The sequence below is a fragment of the Rattus norvegicus genome, chromosome 16 (genome assembly GCF_021556685.1).
Source record: "Rattus norvegicus strain SHRSP/BbbUtx chromosome 16, alternate assembly SHRSP_T2T, whole genome shotgun sequence".
Lineage (NCBI taxonomy): Eukaryota > Metazoa > Chordata > Mammalia > Rodentia > Muridae > Rattus > Rattus norvegicus.
In genome coordinates, this window is record NC_141549.1 from 77,350,841 (window position 1) to 77,363,642 (window position 12,802).

The following is a 12,802-nucleotide window of genomic DNA, read 5'->3' on the forward strand; positions in this document are numbered from 1 at the left end:
ATTACCAATGGGGATGGAGAAGGTGTATGACCACTCACGATTCGCAAAGCTTAGTCTTTGAGTGCAGTTGATGGGGATGGGGAAGGGAGCCATGCAGATCGAAAACCTGCTTTCCTCATGGCCAGAACACCAAAGAAAAGAGGAAGAGATCAAGGTACCACAATTCTCTTCAAGGATGTGTCCCCGGGGCCCTGAAGACCTTCCACTAGACCCAGTTCTGAAAGGTTCCTATCACATCCCAGTAGAGCCACACGAGCCTTAACCAATGCACGTGACTTTCAGGAACAATCTGGAGCTGGATCCCAAGTGCATTGTGGGATTGTGACCCACTTTTGTGAAAAAAGTGACCCCGTTTTTACAGGACTCACATGCCTCTGTCATGAGGGGTCACACAGCAAGGTATAGAGTCAATTTTATATTTTTATCTACCACCTTTTACCTATTGTTTATCTGTCTGAAAGAAGGTAAAAGGAAACAGAGTGCGTACACGTGTGGCAGATGCCAGGCACCATACCTTATCTGGGAAGAAAAATTTCAACTTCTCTGTATGTTTGAAACGTCCCCTCATTCATCACCAGAAAGAACTTCTTATATTCACTTTTGTTTTATTTTGAGTTAGCTGTATGTAGTTGAAATTTTCCTTAATTTTTAAGAAATTAATTGAACATTTATTTTCTTACCCACTTTACCTTTTAAGCCTTGTATGTTCTTGATGATGAGAGTGGTTGTAGATCAATTACATGAGCTCAGTTCCTAGGATGAATTTGCCATTATAAGGATAGTTTATGCAAACCCTCATTTACACCTCTAATCCCAAGTACTTGGGAGGCTGAGGCAGGAAAGTGGTGAGCCTGAAGTTAGCTTAGCCTACACAGTGGGATTCTCTCTCAGACCAAAACAAAATGAACCAAAAACAGCGGCAGCAAAAATCCGCTTTCATTGGCTTGATTTTTTTAAAGATCCCATGGATCCCATGACTGATCCCATGGGAATATGGTCAGATAAGGCATGTTGAGTACCTTCTGCTGATGTCTTAGTCACTGTTTTATTGCTGTAACCAAGGCAACTCTCACAAAAGAAAGGACTTAATTAAGATCTTGCTTGAAGTTTTAGAGGGTTGGTCCATGATCATCATGGTGGGAAACAGACAGTCATGGTACTAGAGCAATCACTGAGAACTTTATATCCTGATCCAAAGGCAGCAGGCAGAGAGAGGGGGGGGGGAGGGAGAGAGAGACAGAGAGACAGAGATAGAGAGACAGACAGATAGAGAGGAGGAAGAAGAGGAGGAAGAGGATGGGGAAGAGGAGGGAGGAGGAGGAGAAGGAGGAAGAGAAGAAGGAGAAGGAGGAGAAGGAGGAGAAGGAGGAAGAGAAGAAGGAGAAGGAGGAGAAGGAGGAGAAGGAGGAGGAGAAGGAGGAAGAGAAGAAGGAGAAGGAGGAGAAGGAGGAGAAGGAGAAGGAGGAGGAGAAGGAGAAGGAGGAGAAGAAGGAGGAGAAGGAGAAGGAGGAGGAAGAGAAGGAGGAGGAAGGGGAAGAAGACAGAGAAGAGGAGGAGGAGGAGAGGAGGAGGGGGGGAGAGGAGAAGGAGAAGGAGTGCTCCAGTGATACACTTCCTCCAACAATGGCAAACCTACTTCAACAGGGCCACACTTCCTAATTCTTCTCAAACATTTCCTCTAACTGGCGACCAGGCATTTAAACATATGAGAACGTGTGGGCCATTCTCATTTAAACCACCACAGGCAGGTTTGATGTTAGTGCCTTTCAGCTCTCCATGTCCATAAGGGCTTCCTCATCAGAAAATGGAGGCTACACCCAGAATTAGAGGACAATGTAACAGCAGAGCCAGGCCCACTATCTAGGTTCCTGGTCCCGTCATTGCCCAACTTGGCTGTAACCCAAACTAAATCTGAAAGTTTTATGTGCCGTATCTCTATTAAAGCATAAAATAATATAATTTATATGCATTTAAATCCTGGTTTAGACTTTTATAGCATACTTATGGACTGTGGTGGAATAATAAGCGTTTGAAATCAGAGTGGCTGGTGCTGTGGTAGATATCGTGGAAACTGAAGTAGACGGTAGAAGGAATAGATCGAGCGAGGTATTCAGAGTGTGGGGAGAGCTTGTAGTAAATTAATGAAACTGCTTTTATTTTACGCTTGTTCTGGTTTATACCGAACACATGCCTATCCAATGCATACTGTCATGGGTAATCTTGGTTGTCAACCTGACTAGACCTTAGAATTAAGAGACGCGCCTCTGGTCAGTCCTGTTAGGATAGCTCTTTGAAGGATTAACTTGGGGGTGGTGCTTAAGTTTGATGCTGCTGTCTGTCAATCTGATGCATGCTAGAGTCATCTGGGAAAAGGGAAACACGGCTGAGAACATTTCTTTTTTTTTTTTTTTTTTTGGTTCTTTTTTTCGGAGCTGGGGACCAAACCCAGGGCCTTACGCTTCCTAGGCAAGCGCTCTACCACTGAGCTAAATCCCCAACCCCAAGAGAACATTTCTTGATGAAGATTGATATGGGTGGTGTGACCTCTGGACAGGTGGGCCTCAGCTGTATAAGAAATCAAGCTACACCATAGGAAAAACAGCAATATCAACCAACCAGACCCCACCGGAGCTCCCAGGGACTAAACCACCAACCAAAGAGTACACATGGAGGGACCCATGGCTCCAGCTGCATATGTAGCAGAGGATGGCATTGTTTGGCATCAATAGGAGGAGTAGCTCTCCCCAAGGCTCGGGGGAATGCCAGGGCGTTGAGGTGGGAGTGGGTGGGTGGGAGTGGGGGCATCCTCATAGAAGCAGGGGGAGGGGTATGAGGGGGGAAAGGGGATAAGCATTTGAAATGTAAATACATAAAATATCCAAGAAAAATAAAATTAAAAAAAGAAATCAAACTGAACAAGCCATGAGGAGTAATCCAGTTAGCAGGGTTCCTCTGTGGTCTCTGTTAGTTCTTTTTTTTTTTCCTTAAAACTTTATTTCAAAGTTATTTGCCGGTTGGGGATTTAGCTCAGTGGTAGAGCGCTTGCCTAGGAAGCGCAAGGCCCTGGGTTCGGTCCCCAGCTCCAAAAAAAAGAACCAAAGTTATTTGCCTTGCTATTAGTAAGGTGTGGTTAAGGCTCTGTGCCAATATCGTGAGACTCGCCCACTGCCAGCAATGGACTCCAAGAAAGCCCCCCTTCTTGGCACCCAAAGGTTAAATTACTCTTTTCAAAACATACAGAACTTTCAATACTTGCAAAAGAAAAATTACATGCACCATTTCCCCACCATTCATTAAACCTGAGCTGACATTATCCATCTATAGCAGTGGATGTTAAAATGAGATCATTTTAACCAATTAAAACCGTACAAATACAAATCAAAACCCTACCAGTTAATATTGACAAGGATATCTTACAAATGCTACATTACATCTCACCTCGCAACCTGAAACATTACACGTGTATATGTTTATTTTAGATAACTGAAACGCCACAGGATCAAACGCCAATAAAGTAAAAAAAAAATTTTTTTTAGTTCTGCGGATTAGTTCCAACCTCACCAAAAAACACCCAGAGAACTTTCTAACGAATTTTCTTGTTCATCTCACATGGTAGTTTTCGTTGTTTTAAAAGTCAAAGTTTAGGAAAAAACGTTATGAGCTCTACTTCCACATCTTGAAGTGAATATTCCTTTTGGCTAACGAGACTATGTGGAAATGTAGGTTACATTTTCTTTTTTTTATTGAACAGATATAAAAAGAAACAAACAAAACACAAACATACACAAACCACAAAGGAGGAAAGGTGTCTGGGAGTTTTTCACTCCAGGTTTCTGCCTTCAAATCCTTCTCTTACTTCCCTTAGCGATGGAGTCTGACCTGGGAATTACAAGCTGAAATAATCCTTCTTCTCCCCAAGATGCTTTTGGATCATGGTGTTTACTGCAGCAATACAAGGCAAACAGAGACAAGGGCGGAAGACTCTCCTCAGGAGAAGGTGGGGCAAGGTATGAGGAGGCCAAAACAAAAAGTAGTTTCCTCTTCTTTTTAACTGTAACCTGCTCTTTGTCCTTGAGGCTGAGGTATGTTTCTTGTTTGGATGAAGCAGAAAGAAAGATTTTGCTGCCTAATCAGATCTGTTAGTCTGTGTCATTTTACTGGCGGTTTGAGACCAGCAATATTGAGAGCTATTGTTGAGTTATGTGTTTATTAATCCCTGATAGTTTGTTCCACTTGGTAGTTATGAATATAGATAGAGAAATTCTCAGTAAAATGGTTGCAAAACAAATACAGGAACAAAGCAAGGGGCTGGTGAGATGGCCTGACGGTTAAGAGCATGTCTGCTCTTCCAGAAGACACAGGTTGGTTCCCAGCATACGTGACAGATCACAGACACCTGTAACTCCAGTTCCAGGGGATCTGTTGTCATCTCCTGACCTTTGTGGTTATCAGTCATGCATGTGTCTTAGTCAGGGTTAATATTGCTGTGATGAAACACTGACCACAAGCGACTTGGGGAGGAAAGGGTTTATTTGGTTTAGACTTCCACATCACCGTTCATCACTAAAGGAAGTCAAGACGGGAACTCAAGCAGGGCAGAAATCCGGAGGCAGGAGTTGGTGCAGAGGCCGTGGAAGAGTGTTGCTTACTAGCTTGCTCCTCATGTCTTGTTTAGCCTGCCTTCTTATGGAACCCAGGACCACCAGACCAGAGATGGCGCTACCCACAATGGACTGGGCGCTACCCTATCAATTACTAACTAAGAAAATACTCTACAGTCTTGCTTACAGCCCTGTCTTGTGGAAACATTTTCTCACTTGAGTTTCTCTCCTCTCAGATGGCTCTAGTTTGTGTCAAGTTAAACTATCTAAGACATGGTATATAGCCATACATTCAGGCAAAACATCCATACACAAAAATACCAACCATAGGTCTAAAGAACACATAAAAAAGATGATTAACTATGATTAAGTCAACTTTATCCTAGAAATGCAGGGATGGTCCAGCATACATAAATCAATAAATGTAATTGATCATATTAACAGACTAAAAGAAAAAAAAATCATGGTTATCTCATAGATGTAGAAAAGGCCTTTGGCAAAAATCCAGCATCCCTTTGTGATAAAACTTCTGGAAGAAAGTACAGATCCAAGGGACATACCTCAACATAATAAAGGCAATTTATGCTGTGTGGTGGTAGTGCATGATTTTAATCCCAGTACTTGGGAGGCAGAGGCAGGCAGATCTCTGAGTTCAAAGTCAATCTCATCTACAGAGTTTCAGGACAGTCAAAGCTACATGAAGAAATCCCTTTTCAAATAACTAGAAAGGGAGGGAGGGAGGGAGGGAGAGGGAGAAGGGGAGAGGGAGAGAGAGGGAGAGAAACAGGCAATTTATGGTAACCCAACAGGCAACATCATCCTAAACAGAGAGAAACACAAAGTTACTTCCTCTAAAATCAGAAACAAGATATGGTGCCCACCCTCTCCATATCTATTTAATGCAGCACTTGACTGACGTCTAGCTAGAGCAAGAAGGTAACTGAAGGGAAATCAAGGGGATACAAATAGGAACAGACCAAGTCAAATTAGCTGTATTTGCAGATGCTATGGCTCCATATATAAAAGACCCCGGAGACTCCACCAGGAATCTTCTAGAGCCGATACACATTTTCAAAAACAATAGCAGGATACAAAATTAGCAGATGACATAAGTAGCCTTCCTGTGTATGGTTTCTAAATAATGGAAATTGAAAAAGTCTGAAGAAGAAAAGTAAGGTCAACATTCTGAAAATGGCTGTGCTACCAAAAGCAACATACAGACAAAATGCGATTGATCCCCATCAAAATCCCCACGGTTCTTCTTTTAATAGACAGTTTTTGATTGAAAATAAAGTTTTCTTCATGTGATGTATTCCGATCGCAGTTTCCCCTTCCTTATTCCCTCTCAGATCCTTCCCAAGTCCACACTTTCTTTCTCACTGTCTCCTAAGAAAACACACAGGTAAATAGAAAAGAACAACAACAAGAGACGGACACACACACACACACACACACACACACACACACACAGAGAGAGAGAGAGAGAGAGAGAGAGAGAGAGAGAGAGAGAGAGAGAGAGAATCATGTGTGTCCCCACACAGCATAAAAAGACAAAAATCACAAACCATAATGTAGAGGCAAAAGGCTAGTTAGATAAAAACAACAACAGCAAAGCAAATAAATAAATAAATAAATAAATAAATAAATAAATAAATAAATAAATAAATAAAATAAACTGTCCAAACATAAAGCAATGAGACAAAAACAAAGCCCACCAAACACCTGACATTTATTTTGTGTTGTCCATCTACTGCTGGGCATGCCACCTGCCCTTGAGTGTTATTTGTACGCCCAGTGAGACTCCATTGAAGAAGTTAATTTTCTTGTATCTGCTGGGAGTTGCCATGAGCTGCTGTTGGGAGTTGCTATGAGCTGCTGAGAAGGTATTTGTGTGTGTGTGTGTGTGTGTGTGTGTGTGTGTGTGTGTGTGTGTGTGTGTGTGTGGAATGTTTTGTAAATATCTGCTAAGTCCGTTTGAATATGACATTACCTAATGCCAGTGTTTCTCTGTTTATTTTTTGTCTGGATAACCTGACTATCAGGGAGAGTTGGGTATTGAAGTCACCCACTGTCATTGTGTTAGAATCAACATGTGATTTTAGCTGTAATTATGTTTCTTTTATGACCTCGCGTGACCTTACATTTTCTGCATCAATATTTACAGTTGCACTATCATCTTGGTGAAAAAAATTTTTGATAAGTATGTGATATCCTTCCCTAAGTCTTCTGATTAGTTTCGGTTTGAAGTCTATTTTACCAGATATTAAAATGCAATGCCTGCTTGTTTCTTGGGTTCATTTGCCTGGATTATCGTTCTCCAACCTTTTAACCCTTCTGAGGTGATGTCTCTCTTTTATGGCGAGGTGTGTTGAAAGATGGATCTTGCTGTCTAATCCAATCTGTTAGTCGGTGTCTTATTGGTGACTTGGGACCATTGACAGTTATTAATGAGCAGTGTCCCTGTTGTTACGGTTTCAGCTCCCCGCTTTGTCTGATTTGCTGGTCTGGGATTACTTGTTCCCTGTGTTTTCTTGGGTATGGTGATTCCTCTTGGCTCCTTTTCTAGAACCTTCTCTAGAACTGAGTTGGTAGGTAGATACTGCTTAAATTTGGTTTTGTCATAGAATGTTTTTCTCCTCTATGTGATTGATGGTTTTGCTTGCTATAGTAAACTGGGCTATCATCTGAACTCCCATCATCTGTCCAGGTTCTTCTGGCATTTAGAGTCTCCATTGAGAAGTGGGGTGCTATTCTAACAGATCTGTCCTTATATGTTGCTTGCTCTTTTTCCCTTGTAGCTTTTAATATTTTTCCCCTGTCATGGACATTTAGAGTTATTATTATTGTTTGGTGAGGGATTTCCTTCCTGGTCCTGTCTATTTGGATGTTTCTTGTACTTCAATAGGCTCCTTCTGTAGGTTAGGTAAATTTTCTTCTACGGTTTTGTTGAAAACACTTTCTGTGTCTTTGACCTGCGTTTCTTCTCTTTATTCTGTATCTATTATCTGTAGGTCTGGCCTTTTTACAGCTCCCCAGAATTTCTGAAGATTCTGTTGGGGGCGGGCAGGATTTGATATTTTCTTTGACTGAATGACACAACTCATCTTTGTCTTCAAGACCTGATACTCTCTCTCCTACTTCATCCAGTTTATCAGCGGGGCTTCCCTCTGAACTTTTATCTGAATTTCTTAGTTTTTTTTTTTTTTTCATTTCAAATTTTATTTCACTTTGGGCTATCTTTAGAGATCCTCTTTGTTAAATTCTATCTTTCATATCTTTAATTTTTAAAACGATTTTGCCCAACTGTGTTTTCTCCGTCTTCACTGTGGCGTCTATTCATAGCTTCTTTGGTTCTTTAAGCTTGTTTATCATTGCTGTTTTGAATTAACTGTCTTCTATAATCTAAGTCATTTTCTTGGGGAATATTATGTGGACATTACTGCTCTGCTCATTCGTGTTTGTGTGTTTGTGATGGAATCTAGATATCTAGAGCTAGAGTTTTGGTAGTGTTTCTTGGTACAGAAATATTGCCTCTGCTTTGTGTTGAGCGGGTGTTTGAGGTGCTATTTCCAGTTAACCCCAGTTACCAGGTGATTAACCTGAGTTAGGGGTCATCAGTCTTCGAGCAATTCAGTGCTGATGTTCAGAGAGGTATCAGAAGTACTCCTGGCTATCTTGAGCTAAGTGGGGTTTCTGGCCCCAGGAGTAGAACTTGTATAAAGTTAGAAGATACTTAAAGCCAATATTCATGGCCTATCTTTAGATAATAGATGTTTGTGGAGTTGGTGATATGAGTCTAGGATCCCTACCAGAAGAGGAGGGGCAGAACAAGGAGCTCCAGAAGTCAGGGACAGGGCATGTGATCCTCAAGGAGGTTGTGGGGGTGGGTAGAGGAGGTCTTGTGTCCTTCCCAGGAGTCATTAGGATGGTGGAACAAGTCTAGTGTTTCTACTTAGAGATGGGACCAGGTGTGCACATCAGGGATATGTGGAATTGGTGGGTTTCTTTGTTAGGGTTTCATTGCTATGAAAAGACTCTTTTTTTGTGGGTGCAGCAAACTTTATTGATGGTATTCAAGAGAATAGGGAGGGTGCCCTAGGTTCTCCTATTATTATGGGGTCTGGAATGGAATTGTGAGGAAGATGCTCAGTGTTGGGGGCTGAGTTGGGACGGGGACTCCTCAGCAACTGAGGGCCTCTCTCTTGCTCTCAGTATTCCTGCTGGGCTGGGGTGGGTGGTCCAGGCTTTCTTACTCCTTGGAGACCATGTAGGCCATGATGTCTGCCACCCTGTTGCTGTAGCTGTATTCATTGTCATTCCATGAAATGAACTTTACAAGGTTGTCATTGAGAGCAATGCCAGACCCAGCATCAAAGGAGGAAGAGTGGGAGTTACTGTTGATGTCGCAGGAGACAACCTGATCCTCGGTGTAGCCCAGGATGCCCTTTAGTGGGCCCTCAGACGCCTGCTTCACCACCTTCTTGATGTCATCATACTTGGCAGGTTTCTCCAGGCAGCATGTCAGATCCACAATGGATACATTGGGGGTAGGAACACAGAAGGCCATGCCAGTGAGCTTCCCGTTCAGCTCTGGGGTGACCTTGCCCACAGCCTTGGCAGCACCAGTGGATGCAGGGATGATGTTCTGGGCTGCCCCACGGCCATCACACCACAGCTTTCCAGAGGGGCCATCCACAATCTTCTGAGTGGTAGTGATGGCATGGACTGTGGTCATGAGCCCTCCCACGATGCCAAAGTTGTCATGGATGACCTTGGCCAGGGGGGCTAAGCAGTTGGTGGTGCAGGATGCATGGATGACAATCTCGAGTGAGTTGTCATATTTCTCGTGGTTCACACCCATCACAAACATGGGGTCATCAGCTAAAGGGGCAGAGATGATGACCCTTTTGGCCCCACCCTTCAAGTGAGGCCAAGCCTTCTCCATGGTGATGAAGATGCCAGTAAACTCCATGACATACTCAGCACCAGCATCACCTCACTTGATGTTAGCAGGATCTCGCTCCTGGAAGATGGTGACGGGCTTCCCGTTGATGACAAGCTTCCCATTCTCAGCCATTGAACTTGCCATGGGTAAGTGATACTGGAACATGTAGACCATGTAGTTGAGGTCAATGATGGGATCCTTGATGGCAACAATGTCCACTTTGCCAGATGCAGAGCAGAAGCCAGTCCTGGTCACCAGGTACCCAATACAGCCAAATCCGTCTACATTGCCCTTCACCATTTTGTCTATGGACGAGGCTGGCACTGCAGGAGAAGATGCGGCTGTCTCTGGAACAGGGAGGAGCAGAGAGCCGAAGGTAACTCTTATACAAGAAAATATTTAATATTTAACCGGGGCTTACAGTTGCATAGGTTCAGTCCATTATCATCACTGTGGGAAACATGGCAGCATCCAGGCAGACATGGTGCTGAACAAGCTGAGAGTTCTACATCTTGATTCAAAGGAAGCAGCAGGAGCCTGGCTTCTGCAGGCAGCCAGCAGGAGGGTTTCACCACACTGGCCAGAGCTTGAGCATAGGACCTCAGAGCTCACCCCCACAATGACACACTTCCTCCAACAAGTCTACACCTATTCCATCAAGGACATATTTCCTATGGTGACCAAATCTATTCAAATCGCCACTGTGGTGATTATGGGAATCCAGGTTCCTTGCCTAGAGATGGGGCTCTCAACAGGGATGGATGGGTATAGGGCACGTAGACCACACTACCAGATGGGCATACAAACCGGTGAGATGGGGCGTGCTCGAACCCCAGGAATCTTAGAGATCCGAGTGGAGCTGTCCCCTCCCTGCCTCTGACGCCTGCTCTGGAATGTGTAAGCTTGACCTCCAACAGAGGTGACTAGTCACAGTCAAGAAACACGGTACTTGGAACGTCTGTCCGTATTAATGAAGTGTATACATTCACATCCACCTCAATAAAGAAATGTGGAGAAGCTAAGATCATATCCGTGAGTTGCTCCATTAGAAATCACCATGGGGGACAGACATGGCTTAAAAGAGCAGAAAAACTAAGGACCCCCCAAGAGGACCTTCCCTCTTCTCCTGACCCTCTGCCACTCACCCCTCGCTCCCAATCAGACCAGATCCTGCTAGTTTTGTCCTACTCTTTCTTTTAGGCCTGGATTACAGCAGTGCCCTGACACCCCAAAGGGAGAGACATGAACTGCAGAGTCCTTGTCCATCCCTGCCAGCCTATTAGCAGAGTCCAGACCCGCCTGGCAGAGAGGCAGAATGAGACACCACAGATGGGTATAGTTGGGAAGAGGGAGTTAGCAGCAAGAGGTCTGGGAGCACTACCTGAAGGAGAGTCCAGAGGAGGTAGAGGGAGGGAGGCGTGGGACTGCATCCAGCTCTTTTATGTGGGTTCTAAGGATCAAAGCCAGAGCATCAGTCTTTCATGGCAAACATGAGCATTTTACTCTCCGAGCTGTCTTACCCAACTTACACTTTCTTTTTCTTTCTATTTTTTTTTTTTTGAGACAGGTAATGTGAAGTGGAAACTTAAGGTTCTTTGGAAAGTCAGTTGTGTTGGATGGTGTTTTGCTGGGGTGACCACCTGAAGGAGTGTTTTATTGAAGGGGACACAGGTGAAAGGCTAAGGCAGACTCGTGTTTTTGCTAAAGTAAGTACGTGGAAAAGGATGCGTGATGAAGGGTTCTTTGCTAACGACACACATGTACCGTCTCACCTTACATTGTGTGGTTGAGCTCCGCTTGTTGGGACTCCATAGAGGGAAAACGCACCAAAAAACCTTCTGGTGGTGTGTGCTGTGGTTTCTTGCCACTTCTGTGGACTTGGGCTGGTTGGCAGAGTGATGTCAGCTGAGACAGACACATGGGCTGAGGCCAGACCTGTGGAGGGCATAAAGAGGACTCGACAGACAGTGAGACAGAGTATGGACGCCGAGCTAGGCTTGCTTAGAGAACTAGTTGTACAATGCTTGTTGGGCTTGAATTTTCACTGGTCTTTCCTTCCCTAAGAGAGGCACAGCCGAGAACTTCTCTTGGTATCCCTCCTGGTCCCTCCTGCTGACTCCAGCCGAGACTGAAGCCCAATGTCTTTGCTAGGTAAGTGCCACAGCTGCTGATTCATGTTTGCTACCCCAGCTCTCCTGAACCGGAAGGCTTGTATATCCGTGAAGTGTTTGAAAGGGGACTGAGCTGTCGCTGTTGACCTGTGAACTGAACTGCAGATTTCCTAACAACGCAGATAGGAGTTGCTCCAAAGAACCATTTCTGAACAGGTCCACTTCTCGTACCCTTTCTCTTCCACCACCTCTGGTGGGCTGTGGGCTAGAAGTGAAGTCAAAGCGTTTAAGAGCCATCATTAAAAGAAGGCTTTGGGAAAAAATTAAAGTTACAGTCCTGGGTGTCCTAGAACTTGCTATGTAGAGCATGCTGGCCTAGAACTTTCAGGGATCTGCCTGCTTCTCACTCTTCCATTTCTTAATATAATATTTTATTTATTATTTATTTAATACATGTAAGCAATGTATTTTTATCATATCCACTCTAACTGCAAACTCCAACTCCCTCCAGAGAGCCCCCATGCTCCTCCCCTTCATGTTCTCTTCTTTCTTTGTAAGAGGATACGGAGTGCAATTAGTGTTGCTTGTGGCAATGTTAAGGGGTCTCATTGGCCCTATCCTGTACACAGGTAGCCATAGCTACTGTGAGTTCATGGGTGCAATAGTCTTTTTATATCCACAGGACAGCATTTCACAATGCTCCTCTCCAACCTCCGGCTCCTTCTTTCTCTCTTCTCCCTGTTGTGTGGCAGCATTCTTGAGACGATATGAACAAACTTAGCCCAAATATAGAACCGTTGAGAGTCCAAAGTATGAATGCCACCAAAATCGACTTGATCAGTCCATGTGCTTTATGAGGATAACTAACAGAAGTACGGGTGAGAAATCACTTACAAGAGCAGGAGTGACTCAAAGACAGCCGTCATCAAAGCCCACCAAGCATGGAAATCTGGACATTGGAGTGCATCCTACATCATGCAGCTCAGCAAGTTGGAAGCTATCTCTTCCAGACAGCTCAGTGGGTCTGGACCATTTCCAGGAAGGTCTGCTGGTCTCTGTCTCTTTAGTTTGCTGGTCTGAGAGCGACTCGCAGTAGTCCTTACAGCTTATGAATGCTTAGGGTGGGAGGGGTCTAATGCATCTTC

The 12,802-nt window shown here is 44.1% G+C and overlaps 1 protein-coding gene and 1 pseudogene; one reads left to right on the top strand and one right to left on the bottom strand.

Moving 5' to 3' along the window:
• Positions 1-12,802, top strand: part of Erich1 (glutamate-rich 1) — a gene marked incomplete at its 5' end in the record, with an annotated part of 52,793,804 nt that overhangs the window by 46,480,281 nt on the left and 6,300,721 nt on the right.
• LOC108348292 (glyceraldehyde-3-phosphate dehydrogenase pseudogene) lies at positions 8,851-9,573 on the bottom strand (annotated as a pseudogene).